The following is a 14,364-nucleotide window of genomic DNA, read 5'->3' on the forward strand; positions in this document are numbered from 1 at the left end:
TTCGTTTTATATTTAGGATAACAAGAAAGTAAAACCAGTAAGAGACAGAAACGAAAAAAGGTCAGTTTTTTCATTTTCTGAGACCGGAAGTGGTCATCAGGAAGTGTGGAGCTAAACAGAGTACGGTGCATAGACTGTACATACATTTTTTTCGTTATTCATCATGGCCAAAATGAGAGATCAGGTGGCCGATCTTAAAATAAATCAATATTGAATTTTTTATAGAGCGTTAAAGTTTTACGAAGCCAGGGGGCGGGACTACTTGACTGACAGTCCGGTCTGGAATGATTGACAGGTCCTATGGAGGAGGAAGCAGAGACTCTGCTCTCCTCGTTTGGATTAATTCTGATATAATAACAGTTGGTTTATTTATCGGTGGAGCAACAGAACATTTTCCACAGACAGTTTTCCTGCCCGTTGGCTTGTTTTAACCAGTTTTCTGTCTTCGGCTGATTCTACCAGCAGACACTGAAAGGACTCTGATAGTTCGGTAAGTAAATGTTTATTTTCGTATCGGTGCCGCTTTTAATGCACTTTATATGCAGCTTTAGTGTCAGATATAATGTGTGCCATGCACTCCAGATGTTGGTGGAGTTTATTTCTGGGTGTGTTGACCAGAGAAGAAAGTTAGCATAGTAAATATTAGCGTTAATGTTAGCGATGCTAACTGAGCTAGCTGCTCAGTCTTAGCCTCATTAAAGCTAACGTAGCATCAAGCTAATGTGCTGAGTTTCATGTAAACAGCTGAAGTGTGTTGTGTTCCTGTAATGTTGTACATTAAGTTCATAAAACTGTGGCTGGTTGACGTTAATGTAACGTTCAGGAAACTTAAATGTGATCAAAACAGTAACGTTAATGTTCTAGTTGTCAGTAATCGGCTTTAATTTGACACTAAAACAGACTGATAGTTTTAAATGACATCAGTTTCATGAATTTGTTGAAAATTGTCTCATTTGTTGTTGTGATGTTGCTGCTGATTCATTATAACCAGACGATCCGTGTTGAAGATACGTTTAGTTCTAGTATCAGAAGCACAAGAAGGAAAATGGAAGTTTAGTTCTGCTACGTCAAAGATTTCAGGAATAAAATAACTAAATGAGTCTTTATGCCTCAAACTTTATTTTACAAGAAAGAAATAATGAAATAATCACAGATAATAAAAATACAAATAGCAGAGAAAACCTGAGAGAATAATTTCCTGAAAAGTTTGTGAAGGAAAAGCAGCTTTTTATCCTGAAAGATCAGAATCAGCTCCAACATCTGCATCTGACAGCATCAAGTCAACCAGAAAGAAAAGAAAATGACTTCTTTCTGATCACATCTGTTCCGCTGCTCACATTCTTCACATTTATAGTCCACTTTTAAAAGTTCAGCAGACAGGTGCTCTGCTTTGGAGTGTGACGATGTCGTCGGTGATGTGGAGAGTGAAGTTTGCGTTTCATCCACAGTGTGCTTTAGGGCAGCCGGGTCGGACTTGATGTTTGAAATACTGACCGTCAGCTCATATTTAACTGTCTGTAGTTTCGTTTTGATGGATGTTAAATTTTCACTCAAAGCCGCCAGAAGCTGGGTCTTTAAAATAACCGCCGTCTCATTACAGAGTGAAAGTAGCAGTTCCTCCTGAAGGTCAGAGATTGCAGCATCTGAGGGCCTCTTCAAAAGAAGACGTAGTTGACGAAGGCATTCTGGAGCAGGACCAGAAAGACCACGACCAAGCAGCCTTGAGATCTTAGGCAGCGTCTCCCTCAGGTGGGTGTCAACGGTGTTCATGGTCAGGTCTGTGGTAATCCCGTCAAAAAACAAAACAGAAAAAAATCTAGATTATAAATCAACATGTAACCAAAGCACTCTGTGTATAACGCCATAGTATAGGATGTAGTTCAGAAAATGTCAAAGTATAGTATACTTTTCAAGAATAACATAGTATGGCCTGTAGTTCATAGTATAGCATGTTGGCAAGAAAAAAAACAAAACAGATTATTATGTGGTTCAAAAAGTGCAAAATGATAGGATGTTGCCTAAAATTGTCATGTATGATATGTGGTTCAAAAAATGTCATAGTGCAGTATATTGTCAAAATAGTATGTAATTCAAGAAAACATCAGAGTATAATATGTCATCTAAAAAATGCCATAGAATATTTCATTGCACAAATAAAAGTATAGGAATTTTTAAAACTGTTCAAATTTTTGTATGTTGCTAAAAACAACTAAAAAGCTAAAACAAAAAAAGTCACAGTAATATGTCAATTAAAAAAGCCTATAGTATAGTGTGTCACTCTAAAAACATCATAGAAAAGCCTTTAGTCCACAAAATGTTGTTTTGTCCTGGCTATCTGAAGTCGGTGAGGAGCAACACAAAAACAATCCAAACGCTGGTTTCCAGAGGGTTAGATGAGTATTTATTTGAAAGAGTAAGTTTACAACAACACAACATGTGAGGGGGTTAAAAGCAAATGGGTGTTAGTAAAATAAAAATAAATCAACAGAACTAAAAGTGAACTTCATGTTGACATTGATGGGCATTCCAACCAGGAACAAAGTAAAAGACAATCAATACGAAAAAAAAACTCTTCCTGTTCACCTCTTAAAACCCCAAAACACACCTCAGTAGCACCCTAAACTAAAACTACCAATGGGTTCCCTGTTTTCTTTTCTGAACAATTCAAAGGTCCCTCTCTATCTCCCCACACATCCACCAACCACTGGAACACATCTCCAAAGTTCTGCTGGACCAGCTCAGCTTCCCCTCAGAAGAAGTGGCGCCACCTGCCAGATGAAGGAGCCTTTTGAGAGGCAGCTGGCATCGTGATTGGACTGTACTTTGGTCTGTTCCAATCCAGCTTCAGCTCCAGAGACGGCAGGCGGGACGAGTCAACGGAGGCCGGATGGACGAAGACATGCAGCTGAGTACAATCCAGAAAACAACAGAGGAGGAGTGCAGCAGCCCAGAGCCAGAACAACCAGAGTAGCATCGTATGTCTCTTAGAAAACATCATAGTTTAGCCTTTGGTATGAAAAAACACCATCATATACATTGTAGATTGTACAAATAACAAGTCAAAGGAAAGAGACATACATTGTAGAATTGTAGTAATTGTGGGCTGACTGATTTACTGATTATCAGTATTTTATTTTTTACTGATTTATGGTAATAAATACATTTAAAAATGGCGCTACTTTGGCTCTGAACCTTTATCTACCTGTGGTCGCTCTGTCTTCTGGAGTGATTTGATTGGTTATACGTCACGAATAAAACTCCTTTAACTTAACATCTGCAAACAAAACAAAAACGTATCAACAAAGTTTTCTGTTAGTTTGTGTTCTTCTGAGTTTAACTTCAAGATTTTAAATACTTTCATTTACTGCAAATGAATATCTACTCCAAATGTCTCACTAATAATCATTATCAGCCTTAAAAACCCACAAAACAGCCCTCTATACTGGACCACACTTAGTACAGTCCGGTTCCCCCTTCTATAAATCTGCTTGGAATCTTCCACTTCCTGTTTGTCAAAGTGGCCTTCTACCTGGACAGGTTTTGTTGGAGCTCATGCAACAAACATTTTGGGTAACTGCACTTTAATATGGATGGATGACACTGAATTAGAGTCTGTTTTAATGAGACTGAGTTAAGATGTGTAGCTCTGTCATTAAATAGGAAATTATTTCTCAGAATTCACAGAGAAAAGTCTGAAATGTTTGCTAGGTTAGCGTCCCACATGTTCTTTGGCTCAGCTAAAGCTAACTCTCTCCAACTTCTGGATCTCTTGAGTTGCTTGTTGTTAAATATCTTGCTAGAGGTGCTGAAGCTCAGAAAGTCTGAGATGTTTGTTCAGAATAAGCTCATTCTCAAGTCTGATCTGAACTGTCCTCTTTTGTTTGAACTTTCCCTAAACTTAGGAGTTAATGACAGAGCAGCACATCCAGACTCAGTCTCATTTATGTAGAGATTATACTTCAGTGTCATTCATTGATGTTAAAGTGCAGTTTTTCAAATGTTTGTTGCACATGCTTCCGACCAAACCAGTCCAGGTGGAAGACGATGGAAGAGAAAGCTCCAGAGGATGAATATCACACATTTACGTTGGAAATAAATGTCCTATAATGAGATATTGTCATGCAAAAGTTGGATTTCCCTTTAATGATGTTCAAATCTTTGTTGTGTTTTGTTGATGTTGGTTTCTAAATGTTTTCTGACACTCGGCCCCAAAGATTAAAACCTTTTACGGCTCACAAGCTGCAACAATTCACACATTATCAACTATCTTTCTGACTAAACTAAGATAAAAAGTGAAAAACTGTCTGATTCCTGCATCATGAATGTAAATCTTTTTGGTTTTTATGACAGTAAACTGAATATATTTGGGTTTGACATTTTATAAAACAAAACAAGAAATGAATTAGTGGAGAAAACAATCAACAGATAATGGACAAAGAAAATGTGTTTTCCAACATATATGGCTGAATTACTCCATTACAAGATACATACAATTTGAATTAAATTTTTATATAACAGCAGTTACAGGTCAAATTGTCTCAAGACACTTTATTTTTAGATTTTTTTTGTCATATTTAAAATATGACAAAGTAAGAAATTTAAACCTCTTGACTAATCCAATTTATTATTTGGTTTTTAAGAGACTGATAATTAAAAGAACTTTCTCCACTAAAACTAATAAACATGAGGTCAAATAGAAGGAACAGTTTTAAATACTGCAGTCCCACGATGACAAGAATAAAGTTTGTCAACAAAAACTAAATCTGCTGGTGGATTCCATGAAAGTCCTAGTAAATGATAATAAAGTGTGATACTAAAGGTTTGTGGTGCTAAAAATCTCCAAGTAAAGATATCAAGTTGAACATGTGGATGGAGGTTGATAAAAGTTGACCTCCCTTCATTTCTCTGGAGTGACTCCATGGATTTTATGGATGGTGGTTAAAGACCTGCTCTTCTAGTGGTCTTCCTTCTATTCGCTGTAAAAAGTCAGGCCATCCTGGCCGACTTGAACTCCTCTTCATGACAACTTGTTCTGCCTCCGACCTGGTGGAAACTCCAGAAACTCGGGAAAACCTGTCGAGACTCGAAGAACTCGTGGAGACTCGAAGAACTCGTCGGGCGGGGGAAGGTGTGGTGGGTGGTGGGGGGAGGTGGGGGAGTAGAGGGGGGAGGCCGCCACCCACCTCCCCACCTACTCTCCGCCCTGACTCCACCCAGACTCCGCCTTGGCTCCACCCATGTGGTCACTTCATGAACTACGATGTCAAAGGGACGACGAATTTATTTCTTTTTGTCTGATCTGTAGCTCAGTGAGTTAAGGATTTGCCTATGGAGCTGCAGGTCGCTGGTTCAAGACCAGACCCTTCTTAAATTTTCATCAAAATCCTGACAAAGACAAAGAAAGAAAATTGCCAGGTGGTGGGTCTCGAACCTGCGACCTTCCACTTGGTAGTCCGTCTTCTTTTCCCCTGAGCTACTCGCTCAGATACTAATTCTTCTTTTTTTTGCGCATTTATCATCTATTTTTTGTCGTTTTCGAGTTTTTTTTTTAACTCGAGTCTCGACTCGACCGTTTTTCTCGGGAGGTTGGGCTTCAGCCTTTGTGCTGGAGGGTGGAACCCTCAGTTCCAAGACTTTCCAAAGCCTCCACACCTCCCGAGTCCTCAGGACCTGAGCTTTCACACAGTCTGAGGGCTGAAATTTTCTAAGTCCCACAGTAGTTCTCTGTTAGATTGAACCTTCAGACAGTCCAAGGACTGATATCTTCTAAGTTCCTGAGTAGTTCTCTGTTAGTTTGAACCTTCAGACAGTCTGAGGGCTGAAGTTTTCTAAGTCCCACAGTAGTTCTCTGTTAGTTTGAACCTTCAGACAGTCTGAGGACTGAAATCCTAAAAGTTCTTGAGTAGTTCTCTGTTAGTTTGAACCTTTAGACAGTCTGAGGGCTGAAGTTTTAAAAGTTTCTCAGTACTTCTCTGTTAGTTTGAACTTTCTGGTTAACAGAAGCCTTAAAACTTGTGACCACGAGTCTTGATTTCACATTTAGACCATCCATCTGAGTTCTTCTCAGACCTTCACCTGTGGGTTTTTTAGAAATCCTCAACAAACTTTGATTCTCTTCACTGAACAGTAAAGTCTGTGGAGATCAGAAGGTAACATTAGTTTGATCAATGCCTTCAACTACGAGTAGACTTTATCTGAAAATCAGTTTTCTGAAATGAGTTCTTAGTAAATCTGTCCACAATCAAACCAAGAACATAGAAAGAGGAAATGTTTGAACAAACAACTTGATGTTTTTATTTCAGACTAGAAAACGCTTTAAGATTTTTATCTCTTTTTGCTCTTTTTGATCGTTTTATTGTCTCTTCTGTTTAATTTGAACTTCTAAAGTCTAACTGGCATCTTTTCAAATGTTTTGTCTTTAGTTTGATTCTTCTTAAATGTTTAGTTTTGCTCTTTTCTCACCTTTTATTCTTTTCTAATGTCTGATTTGATTTCGAAATGTTTTGACTTTTTAATGTTTAATTGTTTTTTCAAATGTTTTATCGGCTTATTTGAAAAATTTCCTTTTCTTTCCCAATGTTTAATTTTTCGATTAAATCTTGAAGGTTTTTCTTTTTAAATGTTTTACCACCTTTTAATGTTTAATTTTCTTTTTAAATGCTTCATTATATTTTCTGTTTAATTCCTATTTACAGTTTAATTGTCTTTAAGATTTAATTTTCGAATTAAACATTTAATTTTTTAATTAAACGTTTTGTCTTTTTAAATGTTTAATAATCTAATTAAATGTTTTGTATTTTTTCAAATGTTTAATATTCTTCTTGTTTAACTGTATTTTTTTAAATGTTTAATTATCTAAAATATTTCATCTTTAATGTTTAATATTTGTTTAAAAAATTTTGTTTAATTTCATAATTACATGTTTTGTATCTTCTGTTTAATTATCTCATTAAATATTTTGTCTGTTCAATATAATTTCATTGTATTTAATATTTAATTTTCTTTTTAAAAGTTTTATTGTATTAAATCTTTTTTTCTTTGATTTAATTGCTTTTTTAGTGTAATTTATTTCTTTCTTCTTTTTTTTCTGTCAAGATTTTAACCCCAACCTTAAAAATGAAACAAACCCTTAAATCACAATGAAAATACTTCCGTTGTCACAATCATGAGTTAGTCAATTATTCAGTTTATCAATTCAACTTTATTTGTTTAGCACCTTTCACACAGATGACAAAACTAAACAAGCAACGAGAAAAAAACTATGCTAAAACTATGATTAAAACTCAAAAACATTTTTAAAAAAAAGATTTAACATGGTAATAAAATATGTTGTGTCCAGGGGATGGAGGGAGTTTATTGAAGTCTTCTTGGGCTCACATGGGAAATCATTTAAAATATAAACTTGATATTCAGTCTAAGGAAACTGCAGAGCGACAGAAGAACCAACAATATCTCCTGTTTTCTCCTTTAATGAGTCGACTCTTCTTGTGCTTTCAGACCAAAGAACTACAGACTCTTCACAACCTGCTCAAACTCTTGGTACAGGACCTCACCACACGGGTCAAGAAGGTTTCTGTCTCATTTCTACTCTGAAGCTCACCTTCTCCTGCTCAAACTGCTGACAAATGTTTCTGCTGCTCTAAAGTCTGGTCTCCAGAACTTCCTAAAAACTCTCAAAGTCTCTTCTGCTGCAGGTTGCTTTGTAGAACTGTTCCAGAAAACCTCACTAAACCACATGGAGGGGCCTCAAGATAGTCGTCCAAATGAAACCATACAAAAACCAAACTAGTACAACCCAAACGCTAAAGTCTCCTGCAGCCTACCAGAGAACCTCTGAGAACAGAGAATCAGGACAGGAATTCTTACCTTCTGGACAACCAACGTAGGTTCTCAAACAAGAATACAGAATGTGTCTGACCAGAAACCTCTGAAGACTCACTACAGCCAAGATAAAGACACAACTCAGCTGCACCAAATCCACTAATCACTGCACACATTAGCACCATGTGCTAACTGTGGCTAAAGAACCACATTTACCAAGACAACTATCCAGTACAAAGCCCTAAAACACACCAAGAAACACATTAAAGACGATTTTACTGCTGGAAGCTGCAAGCCAACGCCTAAAAAACAAACTAAAGCAATGGAGCCAAACCCAGTTCACTGGTGAAGAGAAACACAGGAAATGTTTGTCTGCAGCTAAATAAAGCAGGAAGACACTGAGCTGCTCAGGTGTTCCTGATAACACCAAGCTGCTCAGGTGTTCCTGATAACACCAAGCAGCCACCTGGACAGCCAATAGGAACACAGCCACCTGGACAGCCAATAGGAACACAGCTTCCTGGAAGTCCAGAGGGCTGGCTTAGTGAAGGAAATATAGTTTGAAGTTGAAGCAGAAAGTTAACAAAGAAAGTTGAAAACCACCTTCTGATACCTGAAATCTCTGAGTTTTCACACAAAGAACACCTGAACATGTCAAACTGGTTCCACAGTAGAACCCTCATTGTAAAAACGTCATAGTATGGTGTGTTGCTCAAAAAACATTAGGACCCGGCTGTCTAGGGTCGCCGAGGAGCAACACAAAAACAGGACAAACGCTGGTTTCCAGGGGGTTAGGAGGATATTTATTTGAAAGAGGAAGTTTACAACAACACAACATGTGAGCAGAAAAATCACAAAGTCTGTCTTTAGTTCAGCTGAAAATATTAGTTTTTGTCTTTTTTATTGACCAAACTTTCAGGAAGTAGATGAAGAATAATTAAAGCTCTCATGTAGAAGTCCAACTTATTTTGGATCCTTGTGGAGAGTTTAATCTTAGAGTTTGTAAACCTGTTGAGTCTTTAGAGCCACATGGATTGTTTTGACATTTAATAACAGAGTCCTGAAATAAAATTACAGTTGTGGATTTCTGTCATTTGGTCTGGACTAAACAAATAACAGCATAAATCTCAAACGTCATTATGAGGAATCTGGATTGAGGTTTCTCACTTGATAAGGATCAAAACATGAAATTTAGGTTGGTTTAAAGGAATATTCCACCTTAAATCTTTGAATGTTGACCTAAAAGGTTGGTTTCAGGAAGTATTCCACCTACAAGGTCCTCACACATCCACCTTAAAGGAACATTCCACCAAAAATCCTTGGACATGCACCTAAAATGTTGCTTTAACCGAGTATTCCATCCAAAATCCTCAAAGAGAGCTGAGGGGCTGGTTAAAAGGAACATTCCACCTAAAACCTCAAATATAGACCCGAAAGGGTGGTTTAGAAAAAAATCCTTCAATGTAGACCAAAAAAGTTAGTATGGAGGAATATTCCACCTGAAATGTAGACCTGAGAAGTTGGTTTGGAAGAATATACCATCCTAAACATCCTTAAATGTAGACTAAAAGACTGTTTGGAAGAAAATTCCACCTAAAATCCTCCAATGTAGACCTAAAAGGTGAGTTTAATGGTATATTCCACCTAAAATTCACTACTGTAGACCTTGGAGGTTGGTCTGATGGTATATTCCACCCAACATCCTTGAACATAAACTTAAAAAGTTCCTTCAAAGGAATATTCCAGCTAAAATCCTTCAATGTAGACCAAAAAATCTTGGTGTAAAGGAGTATTCCACCTTAAATGTAGACCGAAAGGATGGTTTGGAGTAACATTCGACTCTAAAATCTTCCAATGTAGACCTAAAAGGTTGATCTGATGGTATATTCTACCCAACATCCTGGAACATTTACCTAAAAGGTTGGTTTCATGGTATATTCCCAGAAGAACCCTTGAACATTGGGCTTAATGGTATATTCCATGTCCAATGTTTAAAGGAACATTTAAAGGATTATTTTCATTATTTAATAATCTGTTATCAGTCAGAACCCTGGCAAACTTATTTTCATCAGTTTTTTTAGTGGAAGTCACAAATAAAGGAGCTCTTGGTTTTTCCCAGCGTTACTGAGTCCAAAGCTGCTGTTTCAACACAGAACGTTCACATGCATCCACAAACCTCTCAGCACTCAAACACCCACAGACAGGAGGCCGGCTGGACCGAGGCTCGGCAACGTCCTCAGACCCACGAGTCGGGGAGTCGGTGAACTTGTTGGTCCGGTTTGAAGGCCTCCGTGTGGTCCAGTAGAAGTCCACGTAGTCAGTGTTGGCTTTGAACCGCAGTGACTGGCCACCATCAGGTGGACCGGCTCGTCCTCGTAGGGCTCCTCCTGTAGCCTTGAGGGGACCACAGGAACATTCAGTAGCTGTTGGAGTTCTTCCTGTCAGGCTCCTGGTAGAACGGCTCTGAAGAATCTTGTACTTGTCTTATCTGGAACAATCTAACAGCCTAAACTGTTAACAGTGGTGTAAAGAAGCAAACACTCAGGCAGAGATTAGGACTCAAACTAGATTTATTTTAGAAAACAAATCAGCTTAGAGGCATTTGTTCACACGTGGCTGAATAGGAGGCCGTCCAATCAGATTGGAGGTCTTCACTCTGTAAGTTGTTTGTCTGGTGAGACTCTTGGACCTCCATCAGCTGACATGGATGTTTGATGGTCTTCCTCTCTAGTGCCAGATGATTCATCCATGAATTCAGCAGCTACAGACTGAAATGAAGCTCATGCTGCCGTTATTGAATTCCTGTTCCAGATCAAATGTTCAGAGCTCACCTTGAATGCAGCCGTCTGCTGTCTGATAGTTTTTCTCATTGTAGTCTTCAATAAAGTCTTTTTCCTCATGTCAGGATGTGGTGAGACTCTTTCTCAGTCTCTGCAGACGTCCCTCATTGTGCATCTCCAGAGAAGAAACAGAAAAACTGCTCACTGCTTCAGCATCACAAACGCTGCTTCTTACCAAAGTTCACAACACAAGTAAAGATTTGAATGTAAAACTTCAGGGATGACTGCTGACCATAAGTATTCTGATCAATACTTCATGATCAATATCAGGACAGATGTTACAACTCCAGCTGTTCCATTAGACTGCAGTTATTCACAGAGAAATTAAAACATCACATTCCTCATAAAAACTAGATGGGACTTTTATTAAATAAAGTGTTGGTGAATAAACAGTGTAAAAAGTGCAAAGCAGCTCCATTAAATCAGGAGATGTGAGACTTCCACAGCATGGATCACCATCTGCTGTGTTGATTCATAGCTGAATGTCAGAATGAACTGAGCTAGAAAAGCTGCTTTGAGCTGCAACATTACGGTCTGACAATCCAACACAATCACAGTTTTCATCTGGTTGTTTTGCTCCAACATGCTGTGAAGTTCAGTTTTTACCTGAATCAATACAGAGATTCTATTTCCAGCCAAGACTGGAATAAAAATAAGAATGTTATGAGGTTATTAATGCAACTAAATCCTTTCAGATGGAAGGATTTACTTCTAAGTTCTAATTCAAGTTTCAGTTGGAGCTCATTGCATTCACAAAGAAAAACAGTGAAACCTTCATAGCAACATTTAATAAACCTAAAGCTTCCCTGTTGGCTCATTGGTGGAGTTTGTTACTGAGCATCTGAACCTTAAATCCAGTGAGACGACCATCTTCAGTCCAGGCCAGTCAGAGAACTTCAAGACCTTCCATCAGCTGGACCAGATGTGGCATCATCTCCCTCTGAACATCTGGATGACAGGAGAAAAGACAGAAATCAAACACAGATCACAGAAATACAATTTATTCACTTTCATCATTTTATAAAAGTAGCATGAACTTTATTAAAACTTGACAACATCAGTAATGAAAGTAAATGTTTTTATCTCGTGTTGAAGCTAAATTTAAAGTCAATTTTAATGACAGTTTATCCTGAGAGGAGTGAGAATGGAGCTTTTCTTTCATTTTTAGAATATTTCCTCAAAATATTATGTTTATTATTGGCTTTAGAAGCATTTTTCTTTGCTTATTTATTTTTAGATACATCAGACTGATGCAATTTGCTGGTTTGCAGATAATTTCATGTACAATGACAATGAACGCACTTTATAAGAAAGGTCAGAGCAGATTCCACCTGCTCAGAAAACTGAGGTCCTTCGGGGTGCAGGGAGCACTTCTGAGGACCTTCTATGATTGTGTGGTGGCATCAGCCATCATGTATGGAGTGTTCTGCTGGAGCAGCAGCATCACAGCTGCAGACAGGAAGAGACTCAACAAACTGGTAAAGAAAGCCAGCTCTGTCCTGGACTGAACCTTGATCCTGTGGAGGTGGTGGGAGACAGGAGGATGAAGACAAAGCTCTTGTCTATCGTGGAGGACACCTCCCACCCCCTGCAGGAAACACTAACATCACTGGGAGCTCCTTCAGTGACAGACTGCTTCAGTTTTAGCATCATAAAGGGACCAACACAGTATTAGTCAGGTGGTCAGAATGTTCTACTGTTATATTGTCATGCTGATTATATGATCAGTAAATGTTACCATCAATTATAACGTCCACATTGATCAGGAAAAAAAAACAAACTATCAGTTCATTCAGAAACTGTGGGGTTAAACCTAAAAACACAGACCTCAACAGCAGTTTGTTTCAAAGCAGAACACCAGCCAGTTTTCACTAAAGAAGCTTTCAGAGCAACAATTAAATGACAGTTTTGTTCTCATTAAGTTCACAGAGTCAGAGTCAGCCAAAATAATGTAGACACACATCAGGAAAAGAAAAACTTTTATAAATATTTCATTTGTATAAGTACTTCTATACATGTAGATTCCTCTTTCAAAGTTTGATCAAATCACGATAACTCTGTGTCCTGTTGTACGATGTTTTCCCAACAGATGGCGCTACCCTCATGAATGGAGCATCATCAAGTGACATCTACAACACAACAGAAATGTCTGGAAGCCAGTGGCACCACTTTGAGCACCTCTTGTAATTGTAGAGGCCAAAGATAACTTTTATTAATCTCCTGATGTCTGAATAAATTTGGTATTGAAATATTTATGCAAGTTTTTCTTTTCCTGATGTGTGTAAACATTATTTTGGCTGACTCTGTATGATGGGTTTCTGACAGGTCACCAGGCAACATCTTTTTATAATAATGACAAACATACCTGCATTCTACAGGAGTGATTTTCCTCATGTGCAGGTAAAGATGTGTGAGGAGCTTAGAGATGACAGGAGCAGGAGTCATCCTCACTAATTCAGCTTCCACCTAGAAAGACCACAAACAAACACACTGATATACTCTCAAATGTTCAACCTCACAGCCTCAAACTATCTGTTTAGGAAGTGTTGTGTTTCTAAATTCTGCTGAAAGCATTGACAGACATTCTCTTACAAGGTTGTGTAAAAAGCAGCCTGTCCTCTGAGCTACTGAGAAATCTTCCTGAACAAAGTTTCTACGTGTAAATCGGCTCAACAAAAACTAAAGCCTCAGTCAGAGATAACAGGTATCGCAGATTATAAACAACTTTCTTTGTTAACTCAGACTTTCTGCTTCAACCTCACATAAAAATGGGAGTTTAACTCATCAGGTGACTGAAAATGAACGGCTTGTGCAGTTCTAGATCCAAAAGTAGGATGTTTCAACTCGTTTTACTATAAATACATGCAATAATAAATAAATACAATGGCTGCTTGTTAGTTTATTCACTATTAATGTCACTTTATATACTGGATTGAACTTGAGCAGTGGAAGAGAGAAGGAATTTAATGAAATTATGGAGATTCAGAGAGGTAATGTTGTTCAGTGTTAAGTTAAGCGTGGTTTAATTGAAACCAGCTGAATGTTAAACTTCAGTGCAGCTGAACGGGTTTCAGTTAACCTTAAAGTAAAATAACTTTTTTAAAAGCTAAAACACACAGCAGAGAAATACAGGTTGAGAAGTTCTTGCTAATAATGACAGACAGCTGCTGCAGCAACTAACACAGGTGTTCAGTGGTAAGTTAGCCACCTGTGTTAATTAGCCCGCTAGCTAACTCAGCCACTTAGCTCGCTAACGAGATCAGGCTCGCCCAATCAGTAACTTCTTTTAAATCACTTTTATAGACTGGCCTTCAGGTAAAGTTGTCTTTTATTTCTCTTTTATCACTCTCTGCCCTTTTATCCTTTTTAAAATGTTCACTACATCCTGTCCCTCTTTCTAACCTCCTGATCTTGATCTATTTTTGTCTTTTATTTTCTCTTCAGCTTCTCTCTGAACCCCTTAATGTCGTCCTTTTAACCAGCTTTTAATCAGCTTTCCATTCTGTACATTTTTGTCATTTTTTATGTTCTACCTGTCAAAGCACTTTGTGAAATTTCTTCTTAGAAGTGCTATACAAATAAAGTTATTATTATTATTATTATTATTATTATTATATGCGAAGATGTGCTCCACTGTAAGCTGATGAGAAAGTTTTCTCAACGTTTTCTTTTTACAGTATATTCCATGAGATGAATGCGCGGC

At 37.9% G+C, this 14,364-nt stretch overlaps 2 long non-coding RNA genes across 2 annotated transcripts; one reads left to right on the forward strand and one right to left on the reverse strand.

The window, feature by feature from the left end:
• The first annotated feature begins 204 nt into the window (after positions 1-204).
• On the forward strand, positions 205-3,174 carry LOC129347506 (uncharacterized). The gene is made up of 3 exons (XR_008599639.1): positions 205-490; positions 1,601-1,749; positions 2,671-3,174. It is a non-coding gene; the product is annotated as an uncharacterized LOC129347506 (long non-coding RNA).
• A 7,199-nt stretch (positions 3,175-10,373) lies between these two features.
• LOC129347505 (uncharacterized) lies at positions 10,374-13,132 on the reverse strand. The gene is made up of 3 exons (XR_008599638.1): positions 13,027-13,132; positions 11,509-11,609; positions 10,374-10,776 (listed from the first exon to the last, which is right to left on the reverse strand). It is a non-coding gene; the product is annotated as an uncharacterized LOC129347505 (long non-coding RNA).
• Positions 13,133-14,364: the final 1,232 nt, after the last annotated feature.

Source organism: Amphiprion ocellaris, chromosome 19 (genome assembly GCF_022539595.1).
Source record: "Amphiprion ocellaris isolate individual 3 ecotype Okinawa chromosome 19, ASM2253959v1, whole genome shotgun sequence".
NCBI lineage: Eukaryota > Metazoa > Chordata > Actinopteri > Pomacentridae > Amphiprion > Amphiprion ocellaris.